General features: G+C 37.3%; 1 protein-coding gene and 1 non-coding gene across 4 annotated transcripts in view; one reads left to right on the forward strand and one right to left on the reverse strand.

Annotated features, from left to right (window-relative positions):
• Positions 1–26,729, forward strand: part of GPC5 (glypican 5) — a 1,430,236-nt gene that overhangs the window by 581,805 nt on the left and 821,702 nt on the right. The gene's annotated exons all lie outside the window — the stretch shown is intronic.
• Positions 20,765–20,871, reverse strand: LOC132003038 (U6 spliceosomal RNA). Its single transcript, XR_009400115.1, has one exon. It is a non-coding gene; the product is annotated as a U6 spliceosomal RNA (small nuclear RNA).

Consider the following 26,729-nt stretch of genomic DNA (forward strand, 5'->3'; position numbering starts at 1 on the left):
CAATTTTTGCCGAAAGGGATCAAGAAATGGGATGCAAGCTCATAGAGGAAGAGGATCAAGACGAGTTTTTTGTTGTTATTGCTTTACATATTTTGTTTTGCTTCATTTGTGTGTGTATGTGTGTGTGTTTCAGAAAGGGAAAGTAACAGCAAGTTGATGTGCCAGTGGGAATTATCAGGAGAGAATGGGGACCAGATGATGGTAGAGAGAGTAGAGAGCCATCCCTGAAGTGAGTTCAGAATTCCTTCTCCTCTGTATATCAGCAACACAATTGTTGAAAGCTATAAAATAATAGTGAAAGAGCTAACCACCATTTACAGTCTCTATAGAGTGTTCTAATAGAGATCGGGGAGCAAGAATTGCTACTTCCTTCAAGGTCCTTCTCGACAGCGTAAGAACCAGATTGACATGAGACAGATTAAGAGGAGAAAACTCAAATTTAATAGTATGTGTATGGGGAATCCTCATGGACATGGAAATTCCAGAGATAGTCAGGCAAAATGAGGTTCATACCCCTTTCTGAACTAAGGAGAGGACAGTAAGAGGTCTGGGTCTACAGAGGGAAGGAATGCAATTCACAGGAAGAATGAAAAAGAATAAATGTTTGGTAAACACGTATTTGCTGGGCCACTCAGAAACAATGGGACAGAAAGGATTGGATCAAACAGGTTCCTCTTTCCCTACACTACTTGGGTCACAGTCTAGTGTAGTGAGTTGTCTATGATGACGGTTCTCTTCCTGGAGCAGGTCCTCTTCCTAAGTTATTTTAGGAGGGTGTGGAGGAGGTAAAGAGCTTTTCCTGAATCTGTTGGGTTTTGGTTGCTTTTTAACTCAAAATAATCTTCATGCCAAAGTGGCCTGTCTTGGGGCTGCCTGACTTTGGCCCTCAGCAGAGCACAAATAGTCCAGAAATATTAATTCAAGAAATTCTACCAACCTTCAATAAAATCAGTCAGAATTGATGCTTGTATTATAGTTTGCTATCCTAGAGCTGCCATAACAACTACCACAGTTGGGGTGTTTTAAACAACAGAAACTGGTTTCCTCAAGAGGCGTTAAGATGAGGCCTTTAGCACCATTATACAAGGCAAATGACAGAAAACCAGAACAGGCTGAACATGCAGGAAGGCAGACCATGAAGCATTTTTCCAAGCCTCACACGGACACATCAACAAAGGGCGGGAGTCTCAAGGTTTAAACACAACTTCTGACAAAACACTGAACAATGAGCGACTGGCCTAGGGGCGACTCCTAAGAAGCCAGGCTTAAAAAGAAAGTCACTTATTCACCACTTCCTCATATCAGGGAGATCATATGATAGTTGTCTTTGTCTGTTTGACTTATTTCGCTAAGCATGATACGCTCTAGTTCCATCCGCGTTGTCACAAATGGCAAGATTTCATTTCTTTTGATGGCTGCATAGTATTCTGTTGTGTATGTATACCACATCTTCTTTATCCATTCATCTGTTGATGGATATCTAGGTTCTTTCCATAGTTTGGCTACTGTGGACATTGCTGCTATAAACATTCAGGTGCATGTACTCTGGAAAATTCTAGAAAACCGTTTGGAAGCCTAGTGCTGCATCCACTCAGAAATGATGTCATGAGCTGAGCTTCGGGGTTTTGAAGTAGTTGGTTAAGACAAGTCAAAATGACAATAATGATTAAAGCTTTATTCACTCATTATAGCAGCAAAAACAAGAGGCCGGAAAGAAGGTATTGGCTCCCAGGGTGTTTCATCTTTTTCCCATGGAATGGCCCTGGACGAGAGTCAGACATATCTGCACAAATGGGGGTGGTGTCATCTCATTATCAAGGGAGGTTTGAACAAGAAGTTCCTGCCCTTTTATGAACCCTGGGGCAGGAGGTCAGGGGGAGGAGAAGCATAGGAGTGGAGAAGTACTGAGAATTGAGTCAATGTAGAACAAAATGTCTTGAAGGTTTCCACTCCTCCCCACGGTGGGTCTGGGCAGGGACACTGGGGAAGGCCACCCCATAAAGAGTGCTCCGAATGGAGGCAGCTGGACTAGGAATGTAGTTATGCACAAAAGATGCCAGCCAGGGGTCCTGAGTCTGGGCTAGCAACTTCCCTTCCAGCTTGACCTAAATTTGGCTCCTGCAGATTTGGTGGGCAGAGGGCAATGTACCTCCATGAGACTTGCCAGGTAAAGTCTTTTAATTGCTTATTCTTGGCCTTAAGTTTCACATACAGGGTTTTAACCAAAGCCAGATTCCTTGGCTATCAAGAAAGGGAATTATCAATCTACTACCCTTTACAGAAAGAAGAGCAAAAAAAAAAAGTAAGTGCTCTGAACCGTGAGAGCCACTTCAAGACATCCATCTATTCATCCATCCGTCCATCCATCTGTCCATCTGCCCATTCTGACAAATGACAATAATGATGAAAGCTTTATTCACTCATTATATTCATTCATTATTCATTCATTCCATCCACGTTGTCACAAATGGCAAGATTTCATTTCTTTTGATGGCTGCACTTGCTAAGGGGGCCTAACTTGTTAAGGGGGCTTAAGTACCACCTTTCACCCAAGAGTGACTTAATAATAATAATGATAATAATTAATCCAGGAGTGGCCCCCTAAAGAGCCAGGCTAAAAGGTAAAAACAAGTAGAAAACTACATAAGCAGGAGCATATTTGAGAATCTGCATACTGCTGGGGAAATCGATTTTGCAGGATTAACTTAGCCAAATCATTAATCAACCCCCCTTCCCAAAATACAATGACAGAAGAACAAGTGGCCAAACAGACAACAACAAGGAACACTGTGGTGAGGAGGAGGTTTAACCATATTTGCATAATCTATTATTTAAAATGTCTAATTTTCCAAGAAAAATGAGACAAGTGAAGAAACAGCAAAGTGCGACCCATATGCAAGGGGAAAATCAGTGATAGAAACCGCCATGGAGAGGGACTGCTGGCTGGGTTTAACAGAGAGTTCAAAGCAACTATTACAAATACATTCAAAGAAATAGAAGAGCCATGCTTAAAAAATTAAAGAACATGGGGCACCTGGGTGGCTCAGTGGGTTAAAGCCTCTACCTTCCGCTCATGTCATAATCCCAGATTCCTGGGATCAAGCCCTGCATTGGTTCTCTGCTCAGCAGGGAGCCTGCTTCCCTCTATCTCTCTCCCTGCCTCTCTGCCTCCTTGTGCTCTCTGTCTGTCAAATAAATAAATAAAATCCTTAAAAAAATTAAAGGAATATATGATCACAATGTTTTATTGAATACACAATTATCAATAAAGAAACAAAAATTATTTGAATAAATAACAAATAGAGAACAAAATTATTTTTAAAAAATGGAAAGCAAGTTGAAAAACATGATAACAGACATGAAAAATGTGGTAAAAAGATCTAGCCACAAATTTTATTAGAAGAAATAATCTGCAAATTTGAAAATCAATTGCAATAATGCAGTCTGGAAAACAAAGAGGGAAAAAGGTATGGAGGAAAAATGAACAATATCAGATAAATGTGGGAGACCATTATGTATACCAACATAACGGGACTGTCAGAAGTGGGTAGAGAGAAAATGAAAAAATACATTAGAAGAGGTAGTGGCCAAAAAAGAGGGAGTATAGGATAATGATCCATAAAGGCCTTTGAGAATTGTGAATTTAAAGTGGGATTAGTCATATTCAGTTAGGTGGTTTGGTCATGGAATGGGGAAAGAGCGGGATAAGATCGAGTTGTAGTGGTGCCAAGCAAGCTGGAAAAAGTGAGGGGGGTAAGGAAGGGAAGGCTGGTATGCAAGAGAGATTATGACAGACCGTGGAATTTACACTGGGTAGTGTAAGCCTCTAGTAAAGAAAGAAGGCAGTGTATCAAGAGACAGGGAAAGATGATGGCACAAATGACTTGGAGGTCATGTGCCAGAGAGATTAGAGGTGTCCACTGGTGAAAGGGACTCATTACATTACATTGTGATTGTGTATATCACGTGGTTCCGGGCATATGTTCCAGTGAGTTGTAATGGCAAGGCCCAAGAGTCGACACTGGAGGGAATGATTGAGATAGATATCCCTGGAATGGAAGAATTTACGAAACTAAGAATATAGGGTATTGGAAAAGATTACATGCAAATCTATAGAAATTACAAGTTAGGCATTCTAATGGACAGAGTAGGAGTGAACCAGGAATTAAACTTTTGAGAAATACCTAGGAATGATTCTGCAGTTGAGTAGCTGATGACAATAATGTATTTCTTTTCCAGCAGGTGACCATTGAGTCCTATAGGGTAGGTGCGTCATTTAAATCAGGTAACGTTAATGTTCCCTTTTTCTTCAGGCTGTGTGCTTACAATGTGACTTCTTTAACTGGAATGATAATTCTCAGTGCATAACATAATGTGGTTGGTTCCTTTGACTTCAACTTCCCCATAATTCTTAGTGTATTTTTAAAAAAATTCTATCCTATACAATATTTCCTGTGCAAGCTTATTCTATATTTTATGATCTGTGATTTACCTTAAATCTTATCTCTACCCTGAATCATTTTCACTGATGCATTAGCCAAGGTTCTTAACTATATGCAAGGGAATATACTTTATGTTGTTTAAGAATAACCTGTTTATTGAAGGGATAAAGCTATCTCACAGATTAATTAATAGGGTTACAGAAACGAGACTGTACACTAAGCTCCTGGCATAGTCCCAGGCTGGGTACAACTGGTCTGCATGGGTACAACTGCCTCTATGTGACTGGCAGTTAACAAAATCAGAAGCTGCCACCACAGCTGTCATCTCAAAAAGTGGTCAGGACACCACATAATCTGGATGCTTGATAGCAACTTCTCCAGCCCAAAAAGTTTGTTTTTCCTTATCAAGTGATTCAGTTCTGAATGGAGGTCTTCCACAAGGATATCTAATTGATGGAAACTAAATTATGTCTGAAGCCCTAGCTGCAAGGGATCCTGGGAATTGTAGTTTTTGCTGCCCATCCCAGAAAGTGGGACCATTGTTAGCATAGCTACCAAGAGTGTTAAACTCCAGCATCCAATATCAACCAGATGTATGATTTCCAGCCTTTAATGAACTTTGAAATACAGCACGAGGAGTAGGTATACTAAACAAATGGATCATAATAAGGACTTTATCCTCATAATTCACCCAGATCTTGCTGTGTTGAGGTCTAGCATCTTTCAAAGAGAGTTTTAGAAAGAAAACCTTTCAAGATATCTGTTTCTAGCAGAAATGAAAGCTCTAGGTTTTCTCAACTTGAAGGGGTGAATGAGAGCAATTTTAGTATGACCACAAGCATCACTCACAGTATTTGGTTTGGTTAACTAACCACCCTATGTCATTCCCTCATGATTTGGAACCTTTCTGGAAATAAATAACAGGAGTTAGAAAGAGGAAATTGTCTGCTTTATCATAGATGCAGAGCTGGTTTAGAAAATAGAGCTTGGGCTTCCAACCAAATCGTTTTTTCCTTTTTCTTCTTCCCTCCATAGAATTTGTACAAAAATATTACCAAGAGAGCAGCTGAATAACTGAAAACTTTACTGCAGAAGGCATAGATTGTTCTTTTTGGTTTACTGCATGGGAAATGCAAGATTGGCCAGCAGAATGCATAGGACTCACAGACAGATAGTTTCTAAAACCAGGGTTCTAGAGGGGTAGATTGACCAAGAAGGAGAAACAACACATGAGCATCTAAGTTTAGGTTATTAACCGTCCCAATCCAAGCTCTTGAGGAAACAGATACCAGACTTTCTCCCATTTCCCCGATCAGATCTCTCCTACCAAAGGACGAAGCTACTGAGTGCCAAGGAGGAGGCAGCAACTCCCACCCTAAAAGTTTTTTGAGTCCTTCCAGTTAATTCTGCTGATTAGTCACACAGTTATGCATTTTATAAAAAATGCTTCAAATGTAAAGATGTTATGCGTCCCAAATACTTGCAAAAAAAACCCAAAAAACAAAAAACAAAACACCACAGATTTAAGGGAGATAGGATTTTTCACCATTACAAAGTAAGAAAAAAATACACTTTGGTACTACCTCTAAGCTGCCCATAACAGCAAGAAGACTGCTGTCATTTTAATAACTCTGTGTGTATATTTTTGCACTGATTTCCTGAAATGCCTGTTAGATGCTCACTTAATGTTTTTAAATCACTGATGTTTTTATAAAACAATGAGGAGTAATTTTCAAAGGTGCTTATGAGGTCTGTTCTTACCTCATTAAAGCAATGGAGTTAAGTGACTTTACATTTACCTCCTTAGTGCAAAAAGGATTTAATTTCCAAATAAGAACCCACAGTGATACCATAGATTCTTTTTCCTTTTCTTGGTTCCATTTAGTTTGATTTGACATGAACCCAGAATGAAGAGAAGGAAAATAAACCTATGCTAACAACTACACAGTTACAGCAAAATTAGTTCAGATAATCCTGAATCATTTTCTTCTTTTATAGCAGAATATACCCTAAAAACAATATTAATTAAATTGTGTCTTATCTGAATCCTCAGGAGAGCATAAAAACATTGTCAGCCGTCATCAGGTTGCTGATCATGAAATCTTAAATCTTAAAATAATGATGGATTTCTTCTTCAATTGTACTTTTTTCTCTTTTCTTTTTCTTTCTTTCTTTTTTTTTTTTTTTTTACTTTCTCTTTGCCTCTTACATGGTTTTCTCTTATTTGCTACCATAGTCAGGAGAGTATTATATCTTCCATATATTTTGTGACACATGATGCAATGACTTGTATTATTATTGTTGTTCCAGTGTCTTCCAACTTTTATAAAGCCACGGAGTCAATAAAATGCTTGTTTGTATATACAGATATTTTCTCCAGTAGTCGTATTTTAAATCCTTTCACCCATATTTTAACCAGTAGCTCTCGTTTTTAGTTAACATTTGTTCAGTAAACATTAAGGGATAGGGTATTGTGATATTGAGGTTTTTTTTTTTTTTTTAAAAGACTCCTCTCAATATTGAACACAGTGTGCTAGTGGTACATAGTAAATAATCAAGATCAACTTTTGAATCATGGAATTTTGAAACTACAATAGAATTTGCTAATTTAAGTTCTTCGGTGGGCAGGAAACTGAGACATAAAGAGGTTGAGTGATTTGACCAAGATCCTGAAGCCAGTTATTAAGAGTAATCAGTGACATGGCCAGAAGTCAAGGGTTCAGATAAATGTTCTGAGTCGCTCAGTGAGCTTTAAGTTTGAAACGCAGTGATATGATAGAAGGAAGAGTGTGATGGCATCCTACTGGAAACAAAGCAAGGCGTGAAGGAAGTCTGATACATAAATCCGAACTACAGTTGAAAAAGATACAGAATTAGATCTGTAGAGTCATGTATATTACATAGCTAGAGATCTGTATCTATCTGTATGCTCACAAAGGGATTTTAAAACAAATGTCTAAAATGGTACTGCGCTTTTCTTTCTGCTTTTATTTTTCACAGAAAATGTGATAGAATGATATTTTCTTAGGAACATTAATTGAGTTATAACTCAATTTATTTCTCAGAAACCCAGATGAATATAGTAAAGACCTTAGCTAATGGATAACATTGTACCACGAAAGTGGGGAGATGGAGCCAAATGATCAAGATTCAGCCTTATTTTCCTCATAAGTTAAATTGAAATAATCATAACACATCTGACAGGGTTTTTGTTGCTGAATTATATATACTATATAATATTTTATTTGTAGTATTTAATAATATTTTTAAGTTTAATTTTATTTTTTCAGTGTTCCAAGATTCATTGTTTATACACTACACTCAGAGCTCCATGCAACATGTGCCCTCCTTAATACCCACCACCTGGCTCACCCAGCACCCCCCGCCCCCCCTGCTCCCTTCCAAAACCCTCAGTTTGTTTCTCAGAGTCCACAGTCTCTCCAGTTTCGTCTCTCCCTCCGATTTCCTCAAATCACGTTTCCTTTCCTTCTCGTAATGTCCTCCATGTTATTCCTTATGCTCCACAAGTAAGTGAAACCTCTGCTTGACTTATTTCACTCGGCATAATCTCTTCCAGTCCTGTCCATGTTGATCCAAAATTTGGGTATTCCTCTTTTCTGATGGAGGTGTAATATTCCGTTGTATATATGGACCATATCTTCTTCATCCATTCGTCTGTTGAAGGGCATCTTGGTTCTTTCCACAGTTTGGTGATTGTGGCCATTGCTGCTATGAACATTGGGGTACAGATGGACCTTCTTTTCACTACATCTGTATCTTTGGGGTAAATACCCAGTAGTGCAATTGCAGGGTCATAGGGTAGCTCTATTTTTAATTCTTAAGGAATCTCCACACTGTTTTCCAAAGTGGCTGCACTAGCTTGCATCCACCTACAGTGCAAGAGGGTTCCTTTTTCTCCACACTTGTTGTTTCCTGTCATGTTAATTTGGGCCATTCTAACTGGTGTAAGTTGGTATCCGGATGTGGGTTTTGATTTCAATCTCCCTGATGGCTAATGATGAACATTTTTTCATGTGTCTGTTAGCCATTTGTATGTTTTCTTTGGAGAAGTATTTGTTCATGTCTTCTTCCCTTTTTTTGATATGATTATCTCTTTTGTGTGTGTTGAATTTGATGAGTTATTTATAGATCTTATATATAGATCTTGGATATCATCCCTTTGTCTGTAGTGTCATTTGCGAATATCTTCTCCCAAACCCGAAGAGGATTGCCTCTTTGTTTCGTTGACTGTTTCCTTCACTGTAAAGAAGCTTTTATCTTGATAAAGACCTAAAAGTTCATTTTTGCTTTTGTTTCCTCTGCCTTTGGAGATGTGTCTTGAAAGAATTTGCTGTGGCAGATGTCAAAGAGGTTACTGCCTATGTTGTCCTCTAGGATTTTGATAAATTCCTGCCTCCCGTTGAGGTCTTTTATCCATTTCATTGTGTATGGTGTAAGAGAATTGTATCAAGAATGTATATTCTTCTGTACATAGCTGTCCAATTTTCCCAGCACCATTTATTGAAGACTGTATTTTTTCCACTGTATATTTTTTCCTGCTTTGTCAAAGATTATTTGACCATAGAATTGAGGGTCCCTATCTGGACTCTCTACTCTGTTCCACTGGTCTATGTGGGTTTTTTTTGTGTGTGTGTGCCAGTACCATGCTGTCTTGGTGATCACAGCTTTGTAGTAAAGGTTGAAATCAGGCTATGTGATGCCCCCAGCTTTGTTTTTCTTTTTCAAAATTTTGATAGCAATTCAGAGTTTTTCTGGTTCCATACAAATTTAAAGATTGTTCCAGCACTTTGAAAAATGCCAGTGGAATTTTGATTGTGATGGCATTGAAAGTATAGATTGCTCTGGGCAGTATAGACATTTTAACAATGTTTATTCTTCTGATCCATGAGCATGGAATGTTTTTCCATCTTTTTGTGTCTTTTCAGTTTCTTTCATGAATGTTCTGTAGTTCCTTGAGTACAGATCCTTTACCTCTTCGGTTAGGTTTATTCCCAGGTTATCTTATGGTTCTTGGTGCTATAGTAAATGGAATAGATTCTCTCATTTCCCTTTCTATATTTTCATTGTTAGTGTATAAGAAAACAAACTGATTTCTGTGCACTGATTTTGTATCCTGCCACATTACTGAATCTCTGTATGAGTTCTAGTAGTTTGGGGGTGGTGTCTTTTGGGTTTTCCATATAAAGTATCATGTCATCTGTGAAGAGAGAGAGTTTGACTTCTTCATTGCCAATTTGAATACATTTTATTTCTTTTTGTTGTCTGATTGCTGTTGCTAGGACTTCTAGTACTATGTAGAACAAGAGCAGTGATCTTGTCCTGTTCCTGATCTCAATGGGAAGTCTGTCAGCTTTTCCCCACTGAGGAAGATATTTGGTATGGGTTTTTCATGGATAGATTTTATGAAGTTGAGGAATGTTCTTTCTACCCCTATACTCTGAAGAGTTTTAATCAGGAACGGATGCTATATTTTGTCAAATGACTTTTCTGCATCAATCGAGAGGACCATCTAGTTCTTCTCTCTTCTCTTACTGATTTGTTCTATCACATTGATTGATTTGCAAATGTTGAGCCACCCTTGCATCTCAGGGATAAATCCCCCAGATCATGGTGGATAATCTTTTTAATGTACTGTTGAATCCTATTAACTAGGATCTTGTTGAAAATCTTGGCATCTGTATTCATCAGGGATATTGGTTTGAGGACCAAGGTAATGCTGGCTTCATAGAAAGAGTCTGGAAGTTTTCCTTCTGTTTCTATTTTTTGAAACAGCTTCAGGAGAACAGGTTGAATTTTTGGTAGAATTCCGTAGGGAATCCGTCAGGTCCTGGGCTCTTGTATTTTGGGAGGTTTTTGATCACTCCTTCAATCTTGTTACTAATCAGGTTGCCAGTTTCTTCCTGTTTCAGTCTTGGAAGTTTATAGGTTTCCAGGAATGTATCCGTTTCTTCTAGGTTGCTTAACTTATTGGCATATAACTGTTGATAATAATTTCTGATGATTGTTTCTATTTCCTTGGTGTTAGTTGTGATCTCTCCCTTTTCATTCGTAATTCTATGAATTTGGGTCCTCTCTCTTTTCTTTTGGCCAGTGGTTTATCGATCTTATTGATTCTTTCAAAGAACCAGCTTCTAGTTTTGTTGATGTGTTCTACTTTATCTCTAGTTTTTAACTCATTGATCTCTGCTCTAATCTTGATTATTTATCTTCTTGTGCATGGGCTTGGCTTAATTTGTTGTTGATTTTCCAGTTCTGTGAGGTGTAAAGAGACCCGGTATATTTGGGATTTTTCAATTTTTTTTAAAGATTTTATTTATTTATTTGACAGACAGATATCACAAGTAGGCAGAGAGGCAGGCAGAGAGAGAGGAGGAAGCAGGCTCCCCACTGAGCAGAGAGCCCAATGCTGGGCTCGATCCCAGGACCCTGGGATCATGACCTGAGCCGAAGACAGAGGCTTTAAACCACTGAGCCACCCAGGTGCCCCTGGGATTTTTCAATTTTTTCGAGTGAGGCTTGGATGGTTATGTATTCCCCCTTAGGACCACTTTTGCCATCACAAGGAGGCAGAGAGGCAGGCAGGGAGAGAACAGGAAGCAGGCCCCCTACTGAGCAGGGAGCCCGATGTGGACTCCATCCTAGGACCCTGAGATCATGACCTGAGCTGAAGACAGAAGCTCTAACCCCCTGAGCCACCCAGGTGCCCCTCAAACATTCTTGAGCAGGATGGTCTATAGCTTCCAAGTGTTTGAATTCCTTCCAAACTTTTTCTTGTGGTTGAGTTCTAGTGTCAAAGCCTTGTGGTCTGAGAATATGCAAGGAATAATCTCAATCTTTTGGTATCATTTGGGTCCTGATTTGTGACCCAGTATGTGGTCTATTCTGGAGAAAGTTCCATGTGCACTCAAGAAGAATGAGTGTTCTGTTGTTTTAAGGTGGAGTGTTCTGTATAGATCTATGAGGTCCATCTGGCCCAATGTGTCATTCAAAGCTATTGTGTCTTTGTTGATTTTCTGTTTAGACGATCTATTACGAGAGTGGCAAGTAAAGATCCCCTACAATTAATGTATTCATATCAATATGACTCTTTATTTTGATTAACAGTTGGCTAATGTACTTGGCTGCTCCCATATTGGGAGCATAAATATTTACAAGAATTAGATCTTCTGGATGGACACTTTTAGCTGAAAATCTAATTTATCTGATATAAGAATCGTTACCCGACCTTTCTTTTGAGGCCTGTTGGCATGAAACATGGTTTTCCATTCCTTCATTTTCAGTCTGGATGTATCTTTAGGTTACAAATGTGTCTCTTGTAGACAGGATATGGATGGGTTCTGTCATTTTATCCAGTCTGCAACCCTGTGCCATTTTATGGGAGCATTTAGGTCTTTCATGTTGAGAGTGATTACTGAAAGATAAGCTTTTATTGACATCATGTTGCCTGTAAAGTCCTTATTTCTATAGATTGTCTGTAAATTTCTATTCTGTGTCACTCTTGGGTTCTTTCTTCTTTTATAGAACCCCCTTTAATATTTCTTGTAATGCCATCTTGGTGGTCACATACTTTTTTAAACCTTGCCAGTCTTGGAAGCTCTTTATCTCTCCATCCAATTTGGCATGTCAGCCTTGATGGATAAGGTATTCTTGGTTTCATGATCTTCTCATTTAGTGCCCTGAATATGTGTTGCCAGTCCATTCTGGTTTTCCAGGTTTCTGTGGACAGGTCTGATGTTACTCTGATGGTCCTTCCTCTGTACATAAGGAATCTCTTCCCACTAGCTACCCTTAAGACCTCCTGTCTGAAATTATGATTCATAAATATTGCAATTAAGTGTCTGGAGGTCATTTGTGTGTGTGTGTGTGTGTGTGTGTGTGTGTGTGTGTGTTTGTAGATCTTTCTAGACTCATTGATCTTGAGGTTGTCCTTTCTGCTTCTAGGACATGAGCACTTGTTCCATTCCCCAGATTAGGGAAATTTTCATCCAGAATTTATTCAACTATATCTTCTAGTCTTCTCTCTGGATCCTCAGGGAGCCCAGTAATTCTGATGTTGGAACATTTCATGGTGTCATTTATTTTCCTAATTCTGTTTTCATGGCTACTCCTGATCCTTGTTTTCTATCAGTTTGTCTTCTGGATCACTAATTCTATCTTCTGCCTCTGTTACCCTAGCTGTTAGAGTATTTAGATTAGATTTTAGATTGGGTCTCATTGATAGCATTTTTTAGTACTGCCAGATCAGCCCTCACTTCCACCCTTAGACACTCTATGTTGCCACTAATAGTCTTCTCCAACCTAGCCATTGCCTGGAGAATTGTTACCCTGAATTCCCTTTCTAACATTCTGTTTATGTCCATATCCAATAGTTCTGTGGCAGAAGCCACAATCTCTGAATTTTTACCCTTTTGGGTGTTCCTCCTCCTGGTGGTTTTGGTGAAAATTGGTTGAGGGGATGTATAGCTAAAAATATCAACCAGGATCCAGGCAGGGTGCCCCAAGTCTCCAGTGTGGGCAGGGTTCAGCAGGGTTCAGCAAGGAAGGCTCCTTTGCTCTGTGTAGTATCAGATGGGATGATTTGTATAATAATATTTATATACTCTGATTATAGTCATAATATACTATTATTTATCATGCACATATTATTGTAAATAAGATATATTTTGTTATAACTGTGCTATTTGATTATATTAACTGTATATTCAAAATTGAGGCTTGACTAAACTGTGATAGAGTCTTAGATGTTTATAGAAATCTTTTGATACATCCCATCAAACAGGAGTTAAAATACAAAGAGGTTGGAAGTCATGGTTCCAGAAGACAGTATTAAAAGTCAGCCAAGAGGGCAAAAAGGCTCCTTACATGCTCGAATTGTCTACATGTGTATCTCTCTAGAAGGCCAACACGTCCATTGCTAGTACATTTGGTGTAAGTTTTGAAAACATATAGTGTTTTTTTACTTAGAAGGGTTTCTGTTTTATACAATGACTTTACCGATTCTTAAAACAATAATCCATGATCTTTCTCATGTTGACTTTAAAAAACTTGATCTGGCAATATAATATTTGCCTGAAAAAGTGATTAAAATTTTTTCCATGCAGTTAAATCAAGTATTTTTCCTCTGATATAAATCAGCTCATAATGTTTTGTTTTGTTTTTTTCTCAGTTTCATTATTCAGTTGATCAGTGGTTTGGTGACTATATTGACAAAATAAATGACAAAAAGAATCCCACCATATATTTCTGAGGGTCATTAAATTTTTTTTCCTTAAAAAGATAACACAAAATAACATCATGATAATTGTTAACATAATCTAGACTTTCAATTGAAATACAGTTCAGTTGGAATAGATTTCTTTCTATATGACTAAGATAAAGTTTCTTTTTGCTTCTCTTATCATGTCAAATGAAAATAGCTATGCAAATTTTTAGCAAATTTCAAGAGAAGTTTTGGTATAGCCTCAAAAATAGGGGCCATATAAAAAATTCATAGAAGCATACCTCACTGATAAACATTTGAAAACAGCTGAAACAGAGCCATGATTTTTACCTAAATTGACAGTCTAACTGGAATAATCTGATCAAAAATATATACTTAATATGTAGCTGACCAAATATACCTGTATATATCTATATATTTATATCTGTATAGATCTACATATTATTTATTTTCTATTAATTTTCATGGTCCAGGAAGATAACCCTCTGCTCCTATACCCAAGTCATTTTCTGTTTGTTTAAATGACTTTAATTTTCCTTTTAGCGTTTATCATTTCCTGACCTTATAATATATGTTTATTTTTAAAAATTTTTCCTAAATCCCCACAGTCTGGAATAGAGCCTAACATTTAATATGCATTAAATGAATATTTGTTGAATAAATAAGGATGGGAAAAGAGTAAACTAGCCTTGCTTTAAAATCTCAGCTCCAAATAAAAAGCCACAAGGGAAGCAGGAATTATAGGTGTTTATGTACCATTGAGCTTTTTTCATATTCTCAATTCTGCTTAGTTGTTTTCTTGGGGGAATTAACTGTAATGATGATTAATGGTTCCTTTATGAAATGCTGGGTAGGGACATAATCCAAAATGAGTGAAACTACTGATATTACATAAAATGACATTCTGTAGTGTTTTAACCATGAATTGCCTCTAAAGGCAATATTGAATGTAATGAGATAATTTCTGGTGCTAGATAAAACTAGATTGAAATCTTAATTACCTTTATTTCATTATGACCAAAAAAATCTATAAAAAGAGCAGCCAGCCTCCATTTTTATGATAGAAATGAAGAGAAAAGAGGGTCTAAAAAGTATTTTTTTTCAGCCAGAAAATATTAAGTCTGAAAGAATTTGAAAAGAAATTCAGTATTAGCTTGCATTTTTTGGTATGCATTATCTCTGATAAGTTCTAAGTGGAAAGTAGAGAAAGCTGGCCATGAAACTTTATGTCATAACACCTGTCTTCCTGGAACATGGAAAATGATAGAAAAACATTACAAAAGCTTTTAAATAATAAAGTAAGTGAGAAAGAAACATGGGGCCCCTGTTGAAAGTAAGATTACAATAGGAAATGAGGAGCTAATGTGTTTATGTTTGCAAGTTCGGTGAGTTCTTTGTACCTGACTGTTGTTAATTCCAGCTGTCTGGATATCAGAGTCCATGTGTGTGATATTCACAGGGAGGATTTTGAATTATAGCAACAAATACAACTTTTTTTATTTTTTATTTTTTTGGCATTGGGAAAAGGTAATTTAAAGCCTAGATCTTCTCTGTTAAAAAACAAACTAACTAACTAAAAGAAATAGCATATTTAGACGATTTCAGGTATTAGTTATCAGAGGATGGCTTTAACAGATTGCTTTTATGGTGGTGTCTACTTTAGGAGGAACATGATGAAGACTCTTATTTTGATAAGGGGCAAGAGGAGGGAGAGAACTCTTGAGACTGAACAAAGCAAAAATTGTTGAGATTCAGTTGAGTCAGTGCCACGCCCCTGAGTCCAAAAGGCAGAAGAAGGGGGTAACAGGCATGGTGATGGCAGTGAGGAGGCAGAGGCAAACATTGCCTGTTTTCCAGTTTAACATTCAGAGAATTAGATATGTTACACAAATAATTTTTCCAATATTTAATTTTAAATCTCAAACAAATATTTTTCCTAATGTTTGCAGTGGAGTTTGTGAAATATGACTTGACCACTTCTACAAAAATTAGGACATCTTTTTCCAAGCTTTGCTATTCAAAACCCAGTGTTTTTAGAAATATTTAAAGGATCACACAAAGAAAACATGGCTTCATGGTCAAATAGCTTGAAGAAATCCCGCACATGCCATTTTTACTGCACGTGTTAGAGGATAATAGTGGCTCCAAGAAGTCGCCGAAAGGAAATTAGCTTAACTTGATTTAATTTCGTATTTTTAAAATACATTTGATTATAGAACTCATTTTTGTAGAGAACATTTTGGAAGATACTAATTTTTTTAAGGAGCACAGTTGTGGAATTAAAGGCATCATTATTAATAATCCTTTATTACCATTCTTCTCAAACTTTAATACGCCTATAAATCTCCTAGGAAACTTAGTAGAGTGCAGATTCGGCTTCAGCACTTGCTGGAGGTTGGACTGGGAGTCCCCATTTCTAACCAGGTCCCTGGTGATCCCCAGCCTGCCCTTCTGGAGGCCACACTTTGAACAACATCATTCCGTTGCACCATGGTTCTTTTTTTTTTTTTTTTTTAAAGATTTTATTTATTTATTTGACAGAAAGAGATCACAAGTAGGCAGAGAGGCAGGCAGAGAGAGAGGAGGAAGCAGGCTCCCTGCTGAGCAGGGACCTGAGATCATGACCTGAGCCGAAGGCAGTGGCTTAACCCACTGAGCCACCCAGGCGCCCCTGCACCATGGTTCTTAAGCTCCATAGAGATTGTTGAGACATGGAAAGATGGAAAGCGACTTTTGCGCTAGTGACTTCAGCCTCTTAGGCTAATGACGTGGAACAAATCGTTAGGATGGAATCTTTTCATTTCAGCCTTGGTTAGCATCAGGACTACAGAGTGAAGGTAAAAGATAGATAGAGATAGATAGACAGATGGATAGAGCAAGCCCCTGTTGCATAGAAATTAACAAAAAGAGCACTTGAAGAAGGTGTGTTCCACACCTCCAAGACTGCTCTCCTCCAGACCACACATATAAAAAGGGAGATGTGCAAAGAGAAGATTCCTGCTAGGGCTGGTTTAACAGAGCTCCTGCACCTGTTCTATTCCTTCTCTCTCCCTCCCTCTCTCCCCCTCTCCTTTCTTCTCCGCCCTCTCTCTCTCTCTCTCTTTCCTTTTCTTTCTCTTCTTTCTTATTTGGTTCTTTATTGTCCCCTCTTTCTTCCTTTTTGTTTTTTGAGATGTTATTCGGATTGTTGTAATCTTATTTCTAAAAAAAAAAAAAATTGATGCAGCATATCTGGAAATATATACAAATTATATTACTCTGCATTAATCTGTATCAATAAGAAAAACTTGTTTTTGTTTTTTTTTTGTTCTGACAAATGATAAGGCAATTTTCTGCCCCTAGAACTGTCACCTCTTTGTGAGCTAATACTATTGGGTTTATTCTGTCTGATTGGCCTTCGCTTGGAGTCAATTTATTGAGCGTTTACTGTGAATCAGAAATCATGCTGGTATTTTATGTATATTAATTAGCTTAGGGCTCACCCTTCCCCAAGTTTTAATGTAGGGGTTTTAATCTCTATTGATATGGCAAAATGAGGTCTGCTGTATATTAGCAATTTTAAGCTGTACCTAGGTCATATGAGGAGTGAAACCAGTCTTTGAACGGAGTGAGCTAACAAAGTTTGTACTTGTAGCAACTATGACAAAGGAGAGTATAAACATTTCATATCTGCAAGGAGTTTGCTTCATCCTGCAAGTGAAATGTAAATTTGGGTGGGGGGTATTTGTTCTCTATTTACAATGCTATTGCAAACATTGTACCATAGTTCTTCCTTTGCCCATTATTTACAATAACTGCAATTTAATATCATCTCAAGAGCTCACATTAAACTATACAGAATCCCCAAGATTAAAGAAAATATGCTTTGCTTTTATTTCTAATTCTTTTTGGGAGGTGAGAATTTGAACTATTCTGAGTTTTATGGGTATCCTATATATGATCATGGACATAAAATTAATTCCCTGTGTCTCAAGGGTAGCACAGACATAAAAAGGCCAATTACAATTTTATGAATAGGAAATATAAGATCCGGGGCTTCGATTTTCTCTATTGTTGCATTCTAAATAACAGCGCTGTTTCTAGGGAATACTTACATCCTTTCTGACACAGAACAACTAGGAACTTTCATTAGAGAAAAATCAAAGCAGATGCAATGTGAGTCCCCAAATAGTGCAAGTCATGTTAAAATAGATTCCAAACTGGTGTCTTGTTTTGATGAAAACTCAGAAGACAATTTGGAGACTGTTTGTCAGACTCCAGAGACTGGGGCACAGATGGAGTTCTGAATTAAGTGACTTTATATTTTGAGATTTGAAATGAGCCCTAGTCCCAAATGTATATTTCAATGATTGAGAACTAATTGGATGCGGTAATTGATTATTAAAAGGTTTATATTTTTAAAATCCTGAGGTTCAAAAGTAGTCATTTAGACATTTGTAGCAAAAGTAAAGATGCAAATTTTATCTCTAGATTAATATATGTAGACAGAATTGAATGAGCCTTATTTTGGTTGGTGAAGTCACAGAATATTCTGGATTTGTGAATTTTCCATAAAGCCGAAGGAAATTCCTTGAGACACCAAAAATTTAAATATTTTAAGTAGTTTAATATGGACAACAAAATTTACTTCTTGCTTCCCTGTTGCACTGAACAATTTTGAAATGAATGTTATTTAGACTTTTTCTGGTTGACCAAAAAACATCCCGAACGCTAACTCATTCAACATATACTCATTTCACAAAGACGTTATGTATACCTACAATGTGCCATGCTGTGTTCTCGGTTTAATCAACAGAAAACACATGCCTCAGCCTTTGGAGAGAGAAAGGCAGCTTATCTATTGCATATAAAAATGGCCTGTATTTCAGGCTAAAAAATATGGAGGCTCAAGGAAGCTAGAGGTCCCAGTTTTATACGGGGTGCTCAGGAGAAGCCTTCCTGAGATAGCGGTATTTGAAGAAGTTAGCCATACACTGTCTAAGAGACCAGCATCTCAAGCAGAAGGAATTGCAAAGGTTCTGAGGCAGGAGCACATCCAGCTTGATGATGGCAAGCACCTCGCTGTGGCTGGAAAGGGGACGCGCAGCCGATGGCCATAGGAGATCATTGGGATCTCGCCGGGTCATGGTCCACATTTGTGATAAAGTCCTCACTCCCTCGTAGGAGATGGAGGGAGGCATTGTGTTTTGCTAAAATGTGAATGTTTGTTTGCTTTCAGCTTACCCGTGTATACTCATAAATACTCTATTTGTGTGTTAGAACATCTGCTCACAGGGGCACCTGGGTGGCTCAGTGGATTAAGCCTCTGCCTTTGGCCCAGGTCATGATCTCAGGGTCCTGGGATCAAGCCCTGCATCAGACTCTCTGCTCAGCGGGGAGCCTGCTTCCTCCTCTCTCTCTGCCTGCCTCTCTGCCTACTTGTGATCTCTGTCTGTCAAATAAATAAATAAAATCTTCAAAAAAAAAAAAAAAAACCAGAAAACATTTGCTCACAATTGGGCATCCAGAAGGCTCAGGTCTGGCGGAGACTGACTGAGTATTGAGAAGGGAGGCAAGGGAGCAGAGCAAGACACCAGGCTGTGCTTCATCAAGTAGGTGCTGACACCATGGCCATAAATGAAGAACAGTTCCCCCCAGGTTACATCTCCCTTTGCAGAATCAGGGGACATCTCCTTTCTTCTGTGACACAACCCACAGGAGCATCATGCCCTCTTCCCTTTATCACTCACTTGGTCTCTCCTACAAATCACTGGGATGGCCAGACTTCCCTAACGCAGGCTTAAGTCCTACCCTGGAGCTGTGGTAGAATAGGCGCCTCTGTTTCCGTTCCCACTCTCTCTCTCTCTCTCTCTCTCTCTTTTTTTTTTTTCCTGTAGATGAATGTGTGTCAAAGATTCTATCAACTCATTAGTTAATGAGACAACCAGTAGGTGTTACAACTGGCTCAGAGAGAGCTCAGGTAGCACACAGGTACATCCAACTTGGGAAGGCTAGAAAGAATTTATCCTTCTCACCTCTAGTTCTTGTGGTTCTGCAAGTACATCTAAAACCAAAGAGAAACTCTTTATGGCCTATGCTAAAGTAACTTGGCATAAGTAAGCTGTATTTTCCTAGAGTTTTTACTTGGCCTGCTAATATACCTCTTTTCTGTTAGAAGAACAAAGACCCTCTTACATCTCCTTGGGGATTATAGCTCCCTTTTTACAAACCATTCTTTTTCAAATAACTGTGGGACCTGCTGATATGTAAGTGCCCTCGTGTCTGAAGACTGTGTCAAGTACCCTACAAACACTGTGTTCCTCTGTCTACACAGGGTCCACATGGGATAAATGCTGCCAACACTCTCCTACCTTTACAGATCAGGAAAGCAAGACTCGCCAGGGTTCATACATTGAACCCTGAAGTCATGGCTGGTACACATCTACAAACAGAGCCCAGGCGGCATAACCCCCTAATTAATCTACATCCTCAGACATGCCCCAACAGCAGTTAAGGTTTATGGGATCTGGGGAACATCCAGATTTTATACCTGTATCCTCTGAACCCTTTACCAAAGAGGCTTGGGCCGAAGTGGATGAGGTGGGCCAGGCCAAGAGGTGTAGAGGATACTATGAACATGGTTCCTGGCTGTGCCTTTTTGCTCTTCACAGAAATATTTGGAAAATTGGAAATACAAGGTAAGACAGGAAGGAATTTCTAAAGATGAGTTAACAAGTTTGATTTGCTTCTGTAAACTGTAGAGAATTAAACAGGCTTTCCGGAGGAAAGTGACCTTGTTCATTAGCATAAATTGAAAATGCGTTAATATTGGAGCTCCCATTCTAATTAAGACGGGAAACAGAACAGTGGCAGGCTGATGACATTGGGCATACGAGGCATTCTGTTTTATCATGTGTAGAAATAGACCCAGTGATGGCCAGTTAGTTTATGATAGAAACTGATTAGGTCTCACATTTCTTGGCTATGCATATTTGTTCTTTCTCCATTTCATTGTAATGAAATGAAATGTATTTAGGTTTCCCATAAATGAAGATGGTAAAATTATGACATGTTCAATTCACGTTTTACTTTCTTTTTTTTCTAAACGGTGGAATGCCTCACATATTTGCATGTCAAATTTCTTGTGCAGGGTTCATGCTAACCTCTGTGTCGTTCCAATTTTAGTATATGTGCTGCGGAAGTGAGCACTCACATTTTTTTTTTAATGGTAAGTTAATTCCATAGATCTACAAAGAAATGCTTTTCTTCCTTCCCATTCCTTCCCTAAATTCTCTTCTGCATACCAGTTATTTAGGAGAACAGAGAGAGTGTGTTAACAGGCATGCGCGTGCGCACGCGCACACACACACACACACACACACACACACCCCACAAATTAGAAGTTGCCAACTATCAGATGGGAGAGAACGCTGAACTCACAAACTCACAAACAAGGAAATTTCTTCCTTGTCTTAATGCATAGGTTAGAATACACATTTTATTTTATTCAGGTTTGATTTATTTAAAATGTATTTATTTATACATAGGTATACTTGGACACAGGTTATATTTAATTTACCATTGAGTATGTGTGTTTCCAAAATGTGAAAGTTGATTTAATAAAATGCTCCAGAAGGAAATTATGTATTTTGGACACATCTTTTCTAAAGCATATTTTACATGCCTTCAACCAACTTTATTACTTAAAAATCAGTTCCTAAATCCTAGATGACTTCATCAGATAACACCAACGTAGTTAAGCACTGTACCATCAATATTAGTTTTTAAATTTTTCTAAATGACTTATTGGTTGTTAGTTGTCATTTAAGGGAAACAATTATAACTTCTGTTTTAAATTTTTTGATAGTTTTACAAGCTTTCTACTGCTGCTGCACCAAATAAGGGCAAATCTAGTAGCTTCACGTAGTATGACCGTTCTGGAGGCCAGAAATCTGAAATAAGTCTTTTGGGATTACCATTCCAGGTTGTGTTCCTTCTGTTGTCTCAAGGGACTACAGACTCTCTGGACCAAGGCTGTCTGTTGCAGCCTTTTCCAGCTTCTAGAAGCTGCCTACTTTCCTTGGTTCCTGACCACAACAATGCCAACTCTGCTTCCATCATCACGACTCCTCTGACCCTTAGGCTCCTACCTTTTTCCTCCCCCGACTTATAAAGATCCATGGCCGGGGTTTTGGGGAGGGTTACATTGGGCCCATGCAGATAAACCAGGTTCATGTTCTCACTTCAAAATTCTTAATCACATCTGCAAAGTCCCTTTTTGCCATGTAAGGTAACATACTCTTGGGGTTTTGGGGATTCGAATATGGAAATCTGTGGAGAGAGGGAAAACATTATTCTCTTTACTACAGTAGTGTTCTGCTTTCTCTCTTTATTATTTGTTCTGCAATCCTTTATCTGTAAGTTTCCTGCAATATATTTTAATATAACTACATAATAATATTTTTAAATATTTATTTATTTTAGAGAGAGAGAGTGTATAGGTGGGTGGAGAGGCAGAGGGAGAGGAAGAGAATCCGAGGCAGGCTCCCTGCTGAGCACAGAGCCCAGATGCAGGTCTCTCCATCCCACAACCCTGAGATCATGACCTGAGCTGAAATCAAGAGTTAGATGCTTAACCGACCGAGCCACCCAGGTGCCTCGATGTATAACAATATGTTTAATTTTTTTAAAAAAAGCTAGTGGTCCCATGCCATGCAAATTAAATTAGAATGATGCATGAATTTTGAGTTGCTAATTTTCATTTGCTTGTTTCTTTATTCCATTACCATGATTTATGTAGTTTTTAAGACATAAAATATGGCCATTTAGTTACTTTATTGTTCTAAAATGATGACAATGTTCTTGAGTTCATACCCTTTCCAACACAAATGAAGAGGTATAATGCTAGATCCAATCTAATAAAACAGTTCCTAATTTGATTAACCTCAATTACCTAATATAAAATGATGCTTTTTCCAAGTGCCTTATTGTGATCTTGTCCCATGATTGATTTAAAGTTGACCACCAGTTCTTTCTCATACTTCCCACTGAGGTGGGAAGTTCATTGCTTCTTTCTCTGAACCTGGGCTGGCTCTGTGACTGGCTTTTTCAAATCCATTGGAGTAGAAATGATGCCAAGGGATTTCATGTCTGGGTGTCAAGAAGTTCATGGTTTCCATTACACCCTTCTTGAACCAATCCCTCCATGTGACAAGAGAATCTTGGTTAGGGTCCTTTGGGATGGCCAGAAGACATTTAATACATTGGTTTCAGCAGTTAGCAGAGGACTTTTAGTTTTTGTTTGGTTCTTTGTTTTTGTTTTAATTTTTAAACTTCATTATTTAGAGCTGTTTTAGGTTCACTGAAAAAAAAAATTGAGTGGAAAGTACAGAGAGTTTCCATATACCCTCTTCTCCACTATCAGCGTCTAGCACCAAATAGCACACATGTTACAATCGATGAGCTTACTTTGAAATGTCATTATCACCAAAAGTCCATAGTTTATTCTAGGTTGAGTTTTTAGATTCTTTTTCTTTCTTCACTTCAGGGATGGAAACAAATGTTCAGGGCTTCTGTTATCCCAGTTAGCAAACTCTGGACTCTGGGACTTTGCAATGTCTTGTGCTCTATCATGTTTTCTAATTACCTAGCCCTTCTTCATTTTTGTTCATGAACCTCTGAATTTTTTTTTATTCCCTTCTCATAAAACCTTATATATTATGTAAGAACACTTGACCTTTGGTGCATGTGTTTTTTACTAAACTGTATTCTACTCTTTCACTATTCAGAAGTAAAGGGTAATCATGCAAGGATTACTTATTATTTGGCTATAACTTCTCAGAATATGTTTGCATTTATATCATCTTAAAATGCCTCAGATGAAAGACCACAAAAAATAGTCTCAATAATGAGGTACATTAGGAGGGTAAACAGGGAGATTCAAAGTCATTGCAGAAAGATCATCAGTGCTTTTACCACTTTGGCTAAAAAGAAACATCAGTACAAATCAAGGTCCCCAAAGACAAACTATTGTTTTTAAGTTAAAGACATATGTATAGACATATCTCTCTGAATGCCTATGCTCTAATATTATTTTATATAGAAGGACATACACATATGTTTTTGCTTGAAACTTTATTCACACAATAGTATATGGTTGAGATTTTCCCATGTCTGTATATAATATCTTTTATAAAAACTGTAGTTTTCATTTAAAAAGGTATACATCCATTTATGCAGCCATGACAGATTGTTAAGATTTTTTCATATTTTCATTGTTACAAATAATATTTGGATGAATGTCTTCTTAACTATAAATTTGTTTACTACTAAAGTATATATAAAATACATTACCCTCTTTTGCCTAAGGATATAAAGATTTATTTAAATATAGTGCCCACTTTTACACATAGGAATTTCTCACATTTATCTTAGATTTCATTTTTGGGGGAATTTCATCATTTTAATATTATAAATATATTTGCTGTAGGTAGATAGTGAATAGGTTGATAGATTGATAGATTAATAGATTGATGGATCAATCCACAAAAAATAATTTTTTTAAAGATTTTACTTATTTATTTGACAGACAGAGATCACAAGTAGGCAGAGAGGCAGGCAGAGAGAGAGAGAGAGAGAGGAAGGGAAGCAGGGTCCCTGCTGAGCAGAAAGCCCGATGCGGAGCAGGACCCTGAGACCATGACCTGAGCTGAAGGCAGAGGCTTAACCCACTGAGCCACCCAGGCGGTCCCATAAAAAATAATTTTTGAATGATTTTTCAGGTCTCAATTCTCCAATTTTATATTCTCCAATTCTATCATATACTGCCCTTTATTAAAAATCGAATAGTAAAATAAGAAAGTAAAATCGAATAGTAAAATAAGAAAGAACTGATAGATATTTATGGACTTATAAATACATGAATTATTGATTGAAATGTAGTTGTTGTAGTGATAGTAGTTGCCCTTTGTGTTAAACCTAAGTCATTCTATCTTTAAAATTTAAAGTAAATATTAAAATAATTTTAGCCATCCTAACCATGGAGTATAAAGAACTGTGGTTTTCTTTAACTTGATTTTCCATTGGTTTACTTTTTGTCACTTGAGAGAAAACTCAGAGAAAAAAAAAATATCTTGATGTGTTTTTCAGAGCCTCTATAACTGTATCTTAATTTGGTTTCTCATCAATAACAAAGAATTCTCAAAGTTCTTTTTGTTACTTCATAATACAGAAAAAGAGACTTCTATCTAAGGATAACTTTCTCACATGGTCATGAAGGAACCACTGAGGATGTCAGAACGATACAATTTTATCACGAAGGAACAGAAGTCACTGAACTTTGGATTTAAAAAATCCATACATAATTACAAACAATGCTTATATGGTTGCCATTGCCAATTTTAAAAGAATGAGTTACAATTTGAGAATGGAAATTATTGAAGAAAGAAGAAAAATTGTGCTATATCATTAATTTAGTATACCTTAACTTGTCACCAACCCTACTTAATTATTTGGCATATTTTAAAAATATTTAGAAGTCAAACCTGTATAGCCTATTGCTTGCAGTGATTTGAAAGCAGTAGAAGCAAACTGCAAACTCTAGGTTAATTGTGTTTGAATTCTAAGACATTGACCAGACCTACTGCAAAGCATAAAGGATATCTCAGTTTCTCCCCAGGAATTACTCCAGGGCTTGGAACAGGCTAAGTTCTTATTGGTCCTTCTTTGTAAGCAGGCTACTTTTCAGATAATGCATAGCACTTTAGTCCATAGGACATGGCGGAACCTATTGCTTTGGAGATGTGATTTCTCCTGGAAATGGCTGATAAATCACAATTATATAAACTGGGGGAAGACATAACATACCTATCAGCTGCATAATAATTATCATGGCAAGAGGAACCTATTGCATTTGCAAGATTAGAACTAACAGGCTTTTCAGAGTGTGCAATAAATCAGTTTTGAAAATGCCAAGTCAAATCAGGTGTGCTAAGCTATTAAGTAGTGTTTGGTTTACAACAAAACTAGAAATTGAGTTATAGAATTTGCTTTAGACACTTCATTTGCAAAGTACATAAGCAATACTAAAAGGTACGGCACATTTGCATATGCAACAATTTTATGCACTTGTTGGAAAAAAATTCAAACTGCAATGCAAAATAGGACTATTTGTATTTAAAGGAATAAAATCAATTCACAAAATTAAATTTTTAAAGCTAATAATCACTCCTATAGTTTTAATATAATCTAGAAATTGTATTTTTCTTTATAATTAGATAAAAGCATACGACTTAAGCAAAACCATTCAGTATGCTCCCCTGTAAACTAATTCTGTGACCAAAGGACAGTCATACCTTCTTGGAGAATGGGACAGTTTTGCTGTGTCAGTAAGGTCTACATTTTTTTCTGGTCTCAGTTTTCTATAGCTATCCTCAGGATTTATTACTAAAAGTGAAAAGCGACGTTTAGTCATTTACTTCTTTTAATTTGCTTATATGACATGTTGCATAATATTTCATTAAGGAGAAAAGTTCCTCTTAAACAAACAAATGATATGCTAGACTCCATGGTCTTTTTTTATTGCTAGTATGTATTCTATGTTGCTAGGAACAGCAAGAATTTATCATTATGTCTTAACATGTTTTCAAGTTTTGATGTTGGTGAAGCCATGCTTCTGTTTTTATATTTTAATTTTTTTTCACTTTACATGCTTTCTTATCTCCTAAAGATCAAGCGATGAAGTCAAAGAAAGAAGGCTAACATGATTAGGAAAGGAAGAATTGTTTTTTTTTTGTTTTGTTTTGTTTTTGTTTTTGTTTATTGATTGGGGTTTATATTCTGGTCATTCTGTAGAGCATTTTTGTTATGAATTAATAACTGTTGACTAAATAACTGATAATATAGTAGTAGGTGTTCATTTGTACATAATATACTTTTAGGACCTGTTAGTGGGTCTAGCTGACTAAATAATGTCTCTGCTCATTTGCATTGGTTTAGTCCATATCCAATTTTTATATTCAGTTACTTATATATAACTCTAAAATTTTTCAGACATTTGTAGAAGCATA

This window comes from Mustela nigripes, chromosome 15 (assembly GCF_022355385.1).
Source record: "Mustela nigripes isolate SB6536 chromosome 15, MUSNIG.SB6536, whole genome shotgun sequence".
In the NCBI taxonomy this organism is placed as follows: domain Eukaryota; kingdom Metazoa; phylum Chordata; class Mammalia; order Carnivora; family Mustelidae; genus Mustela; species Mustela nigripes.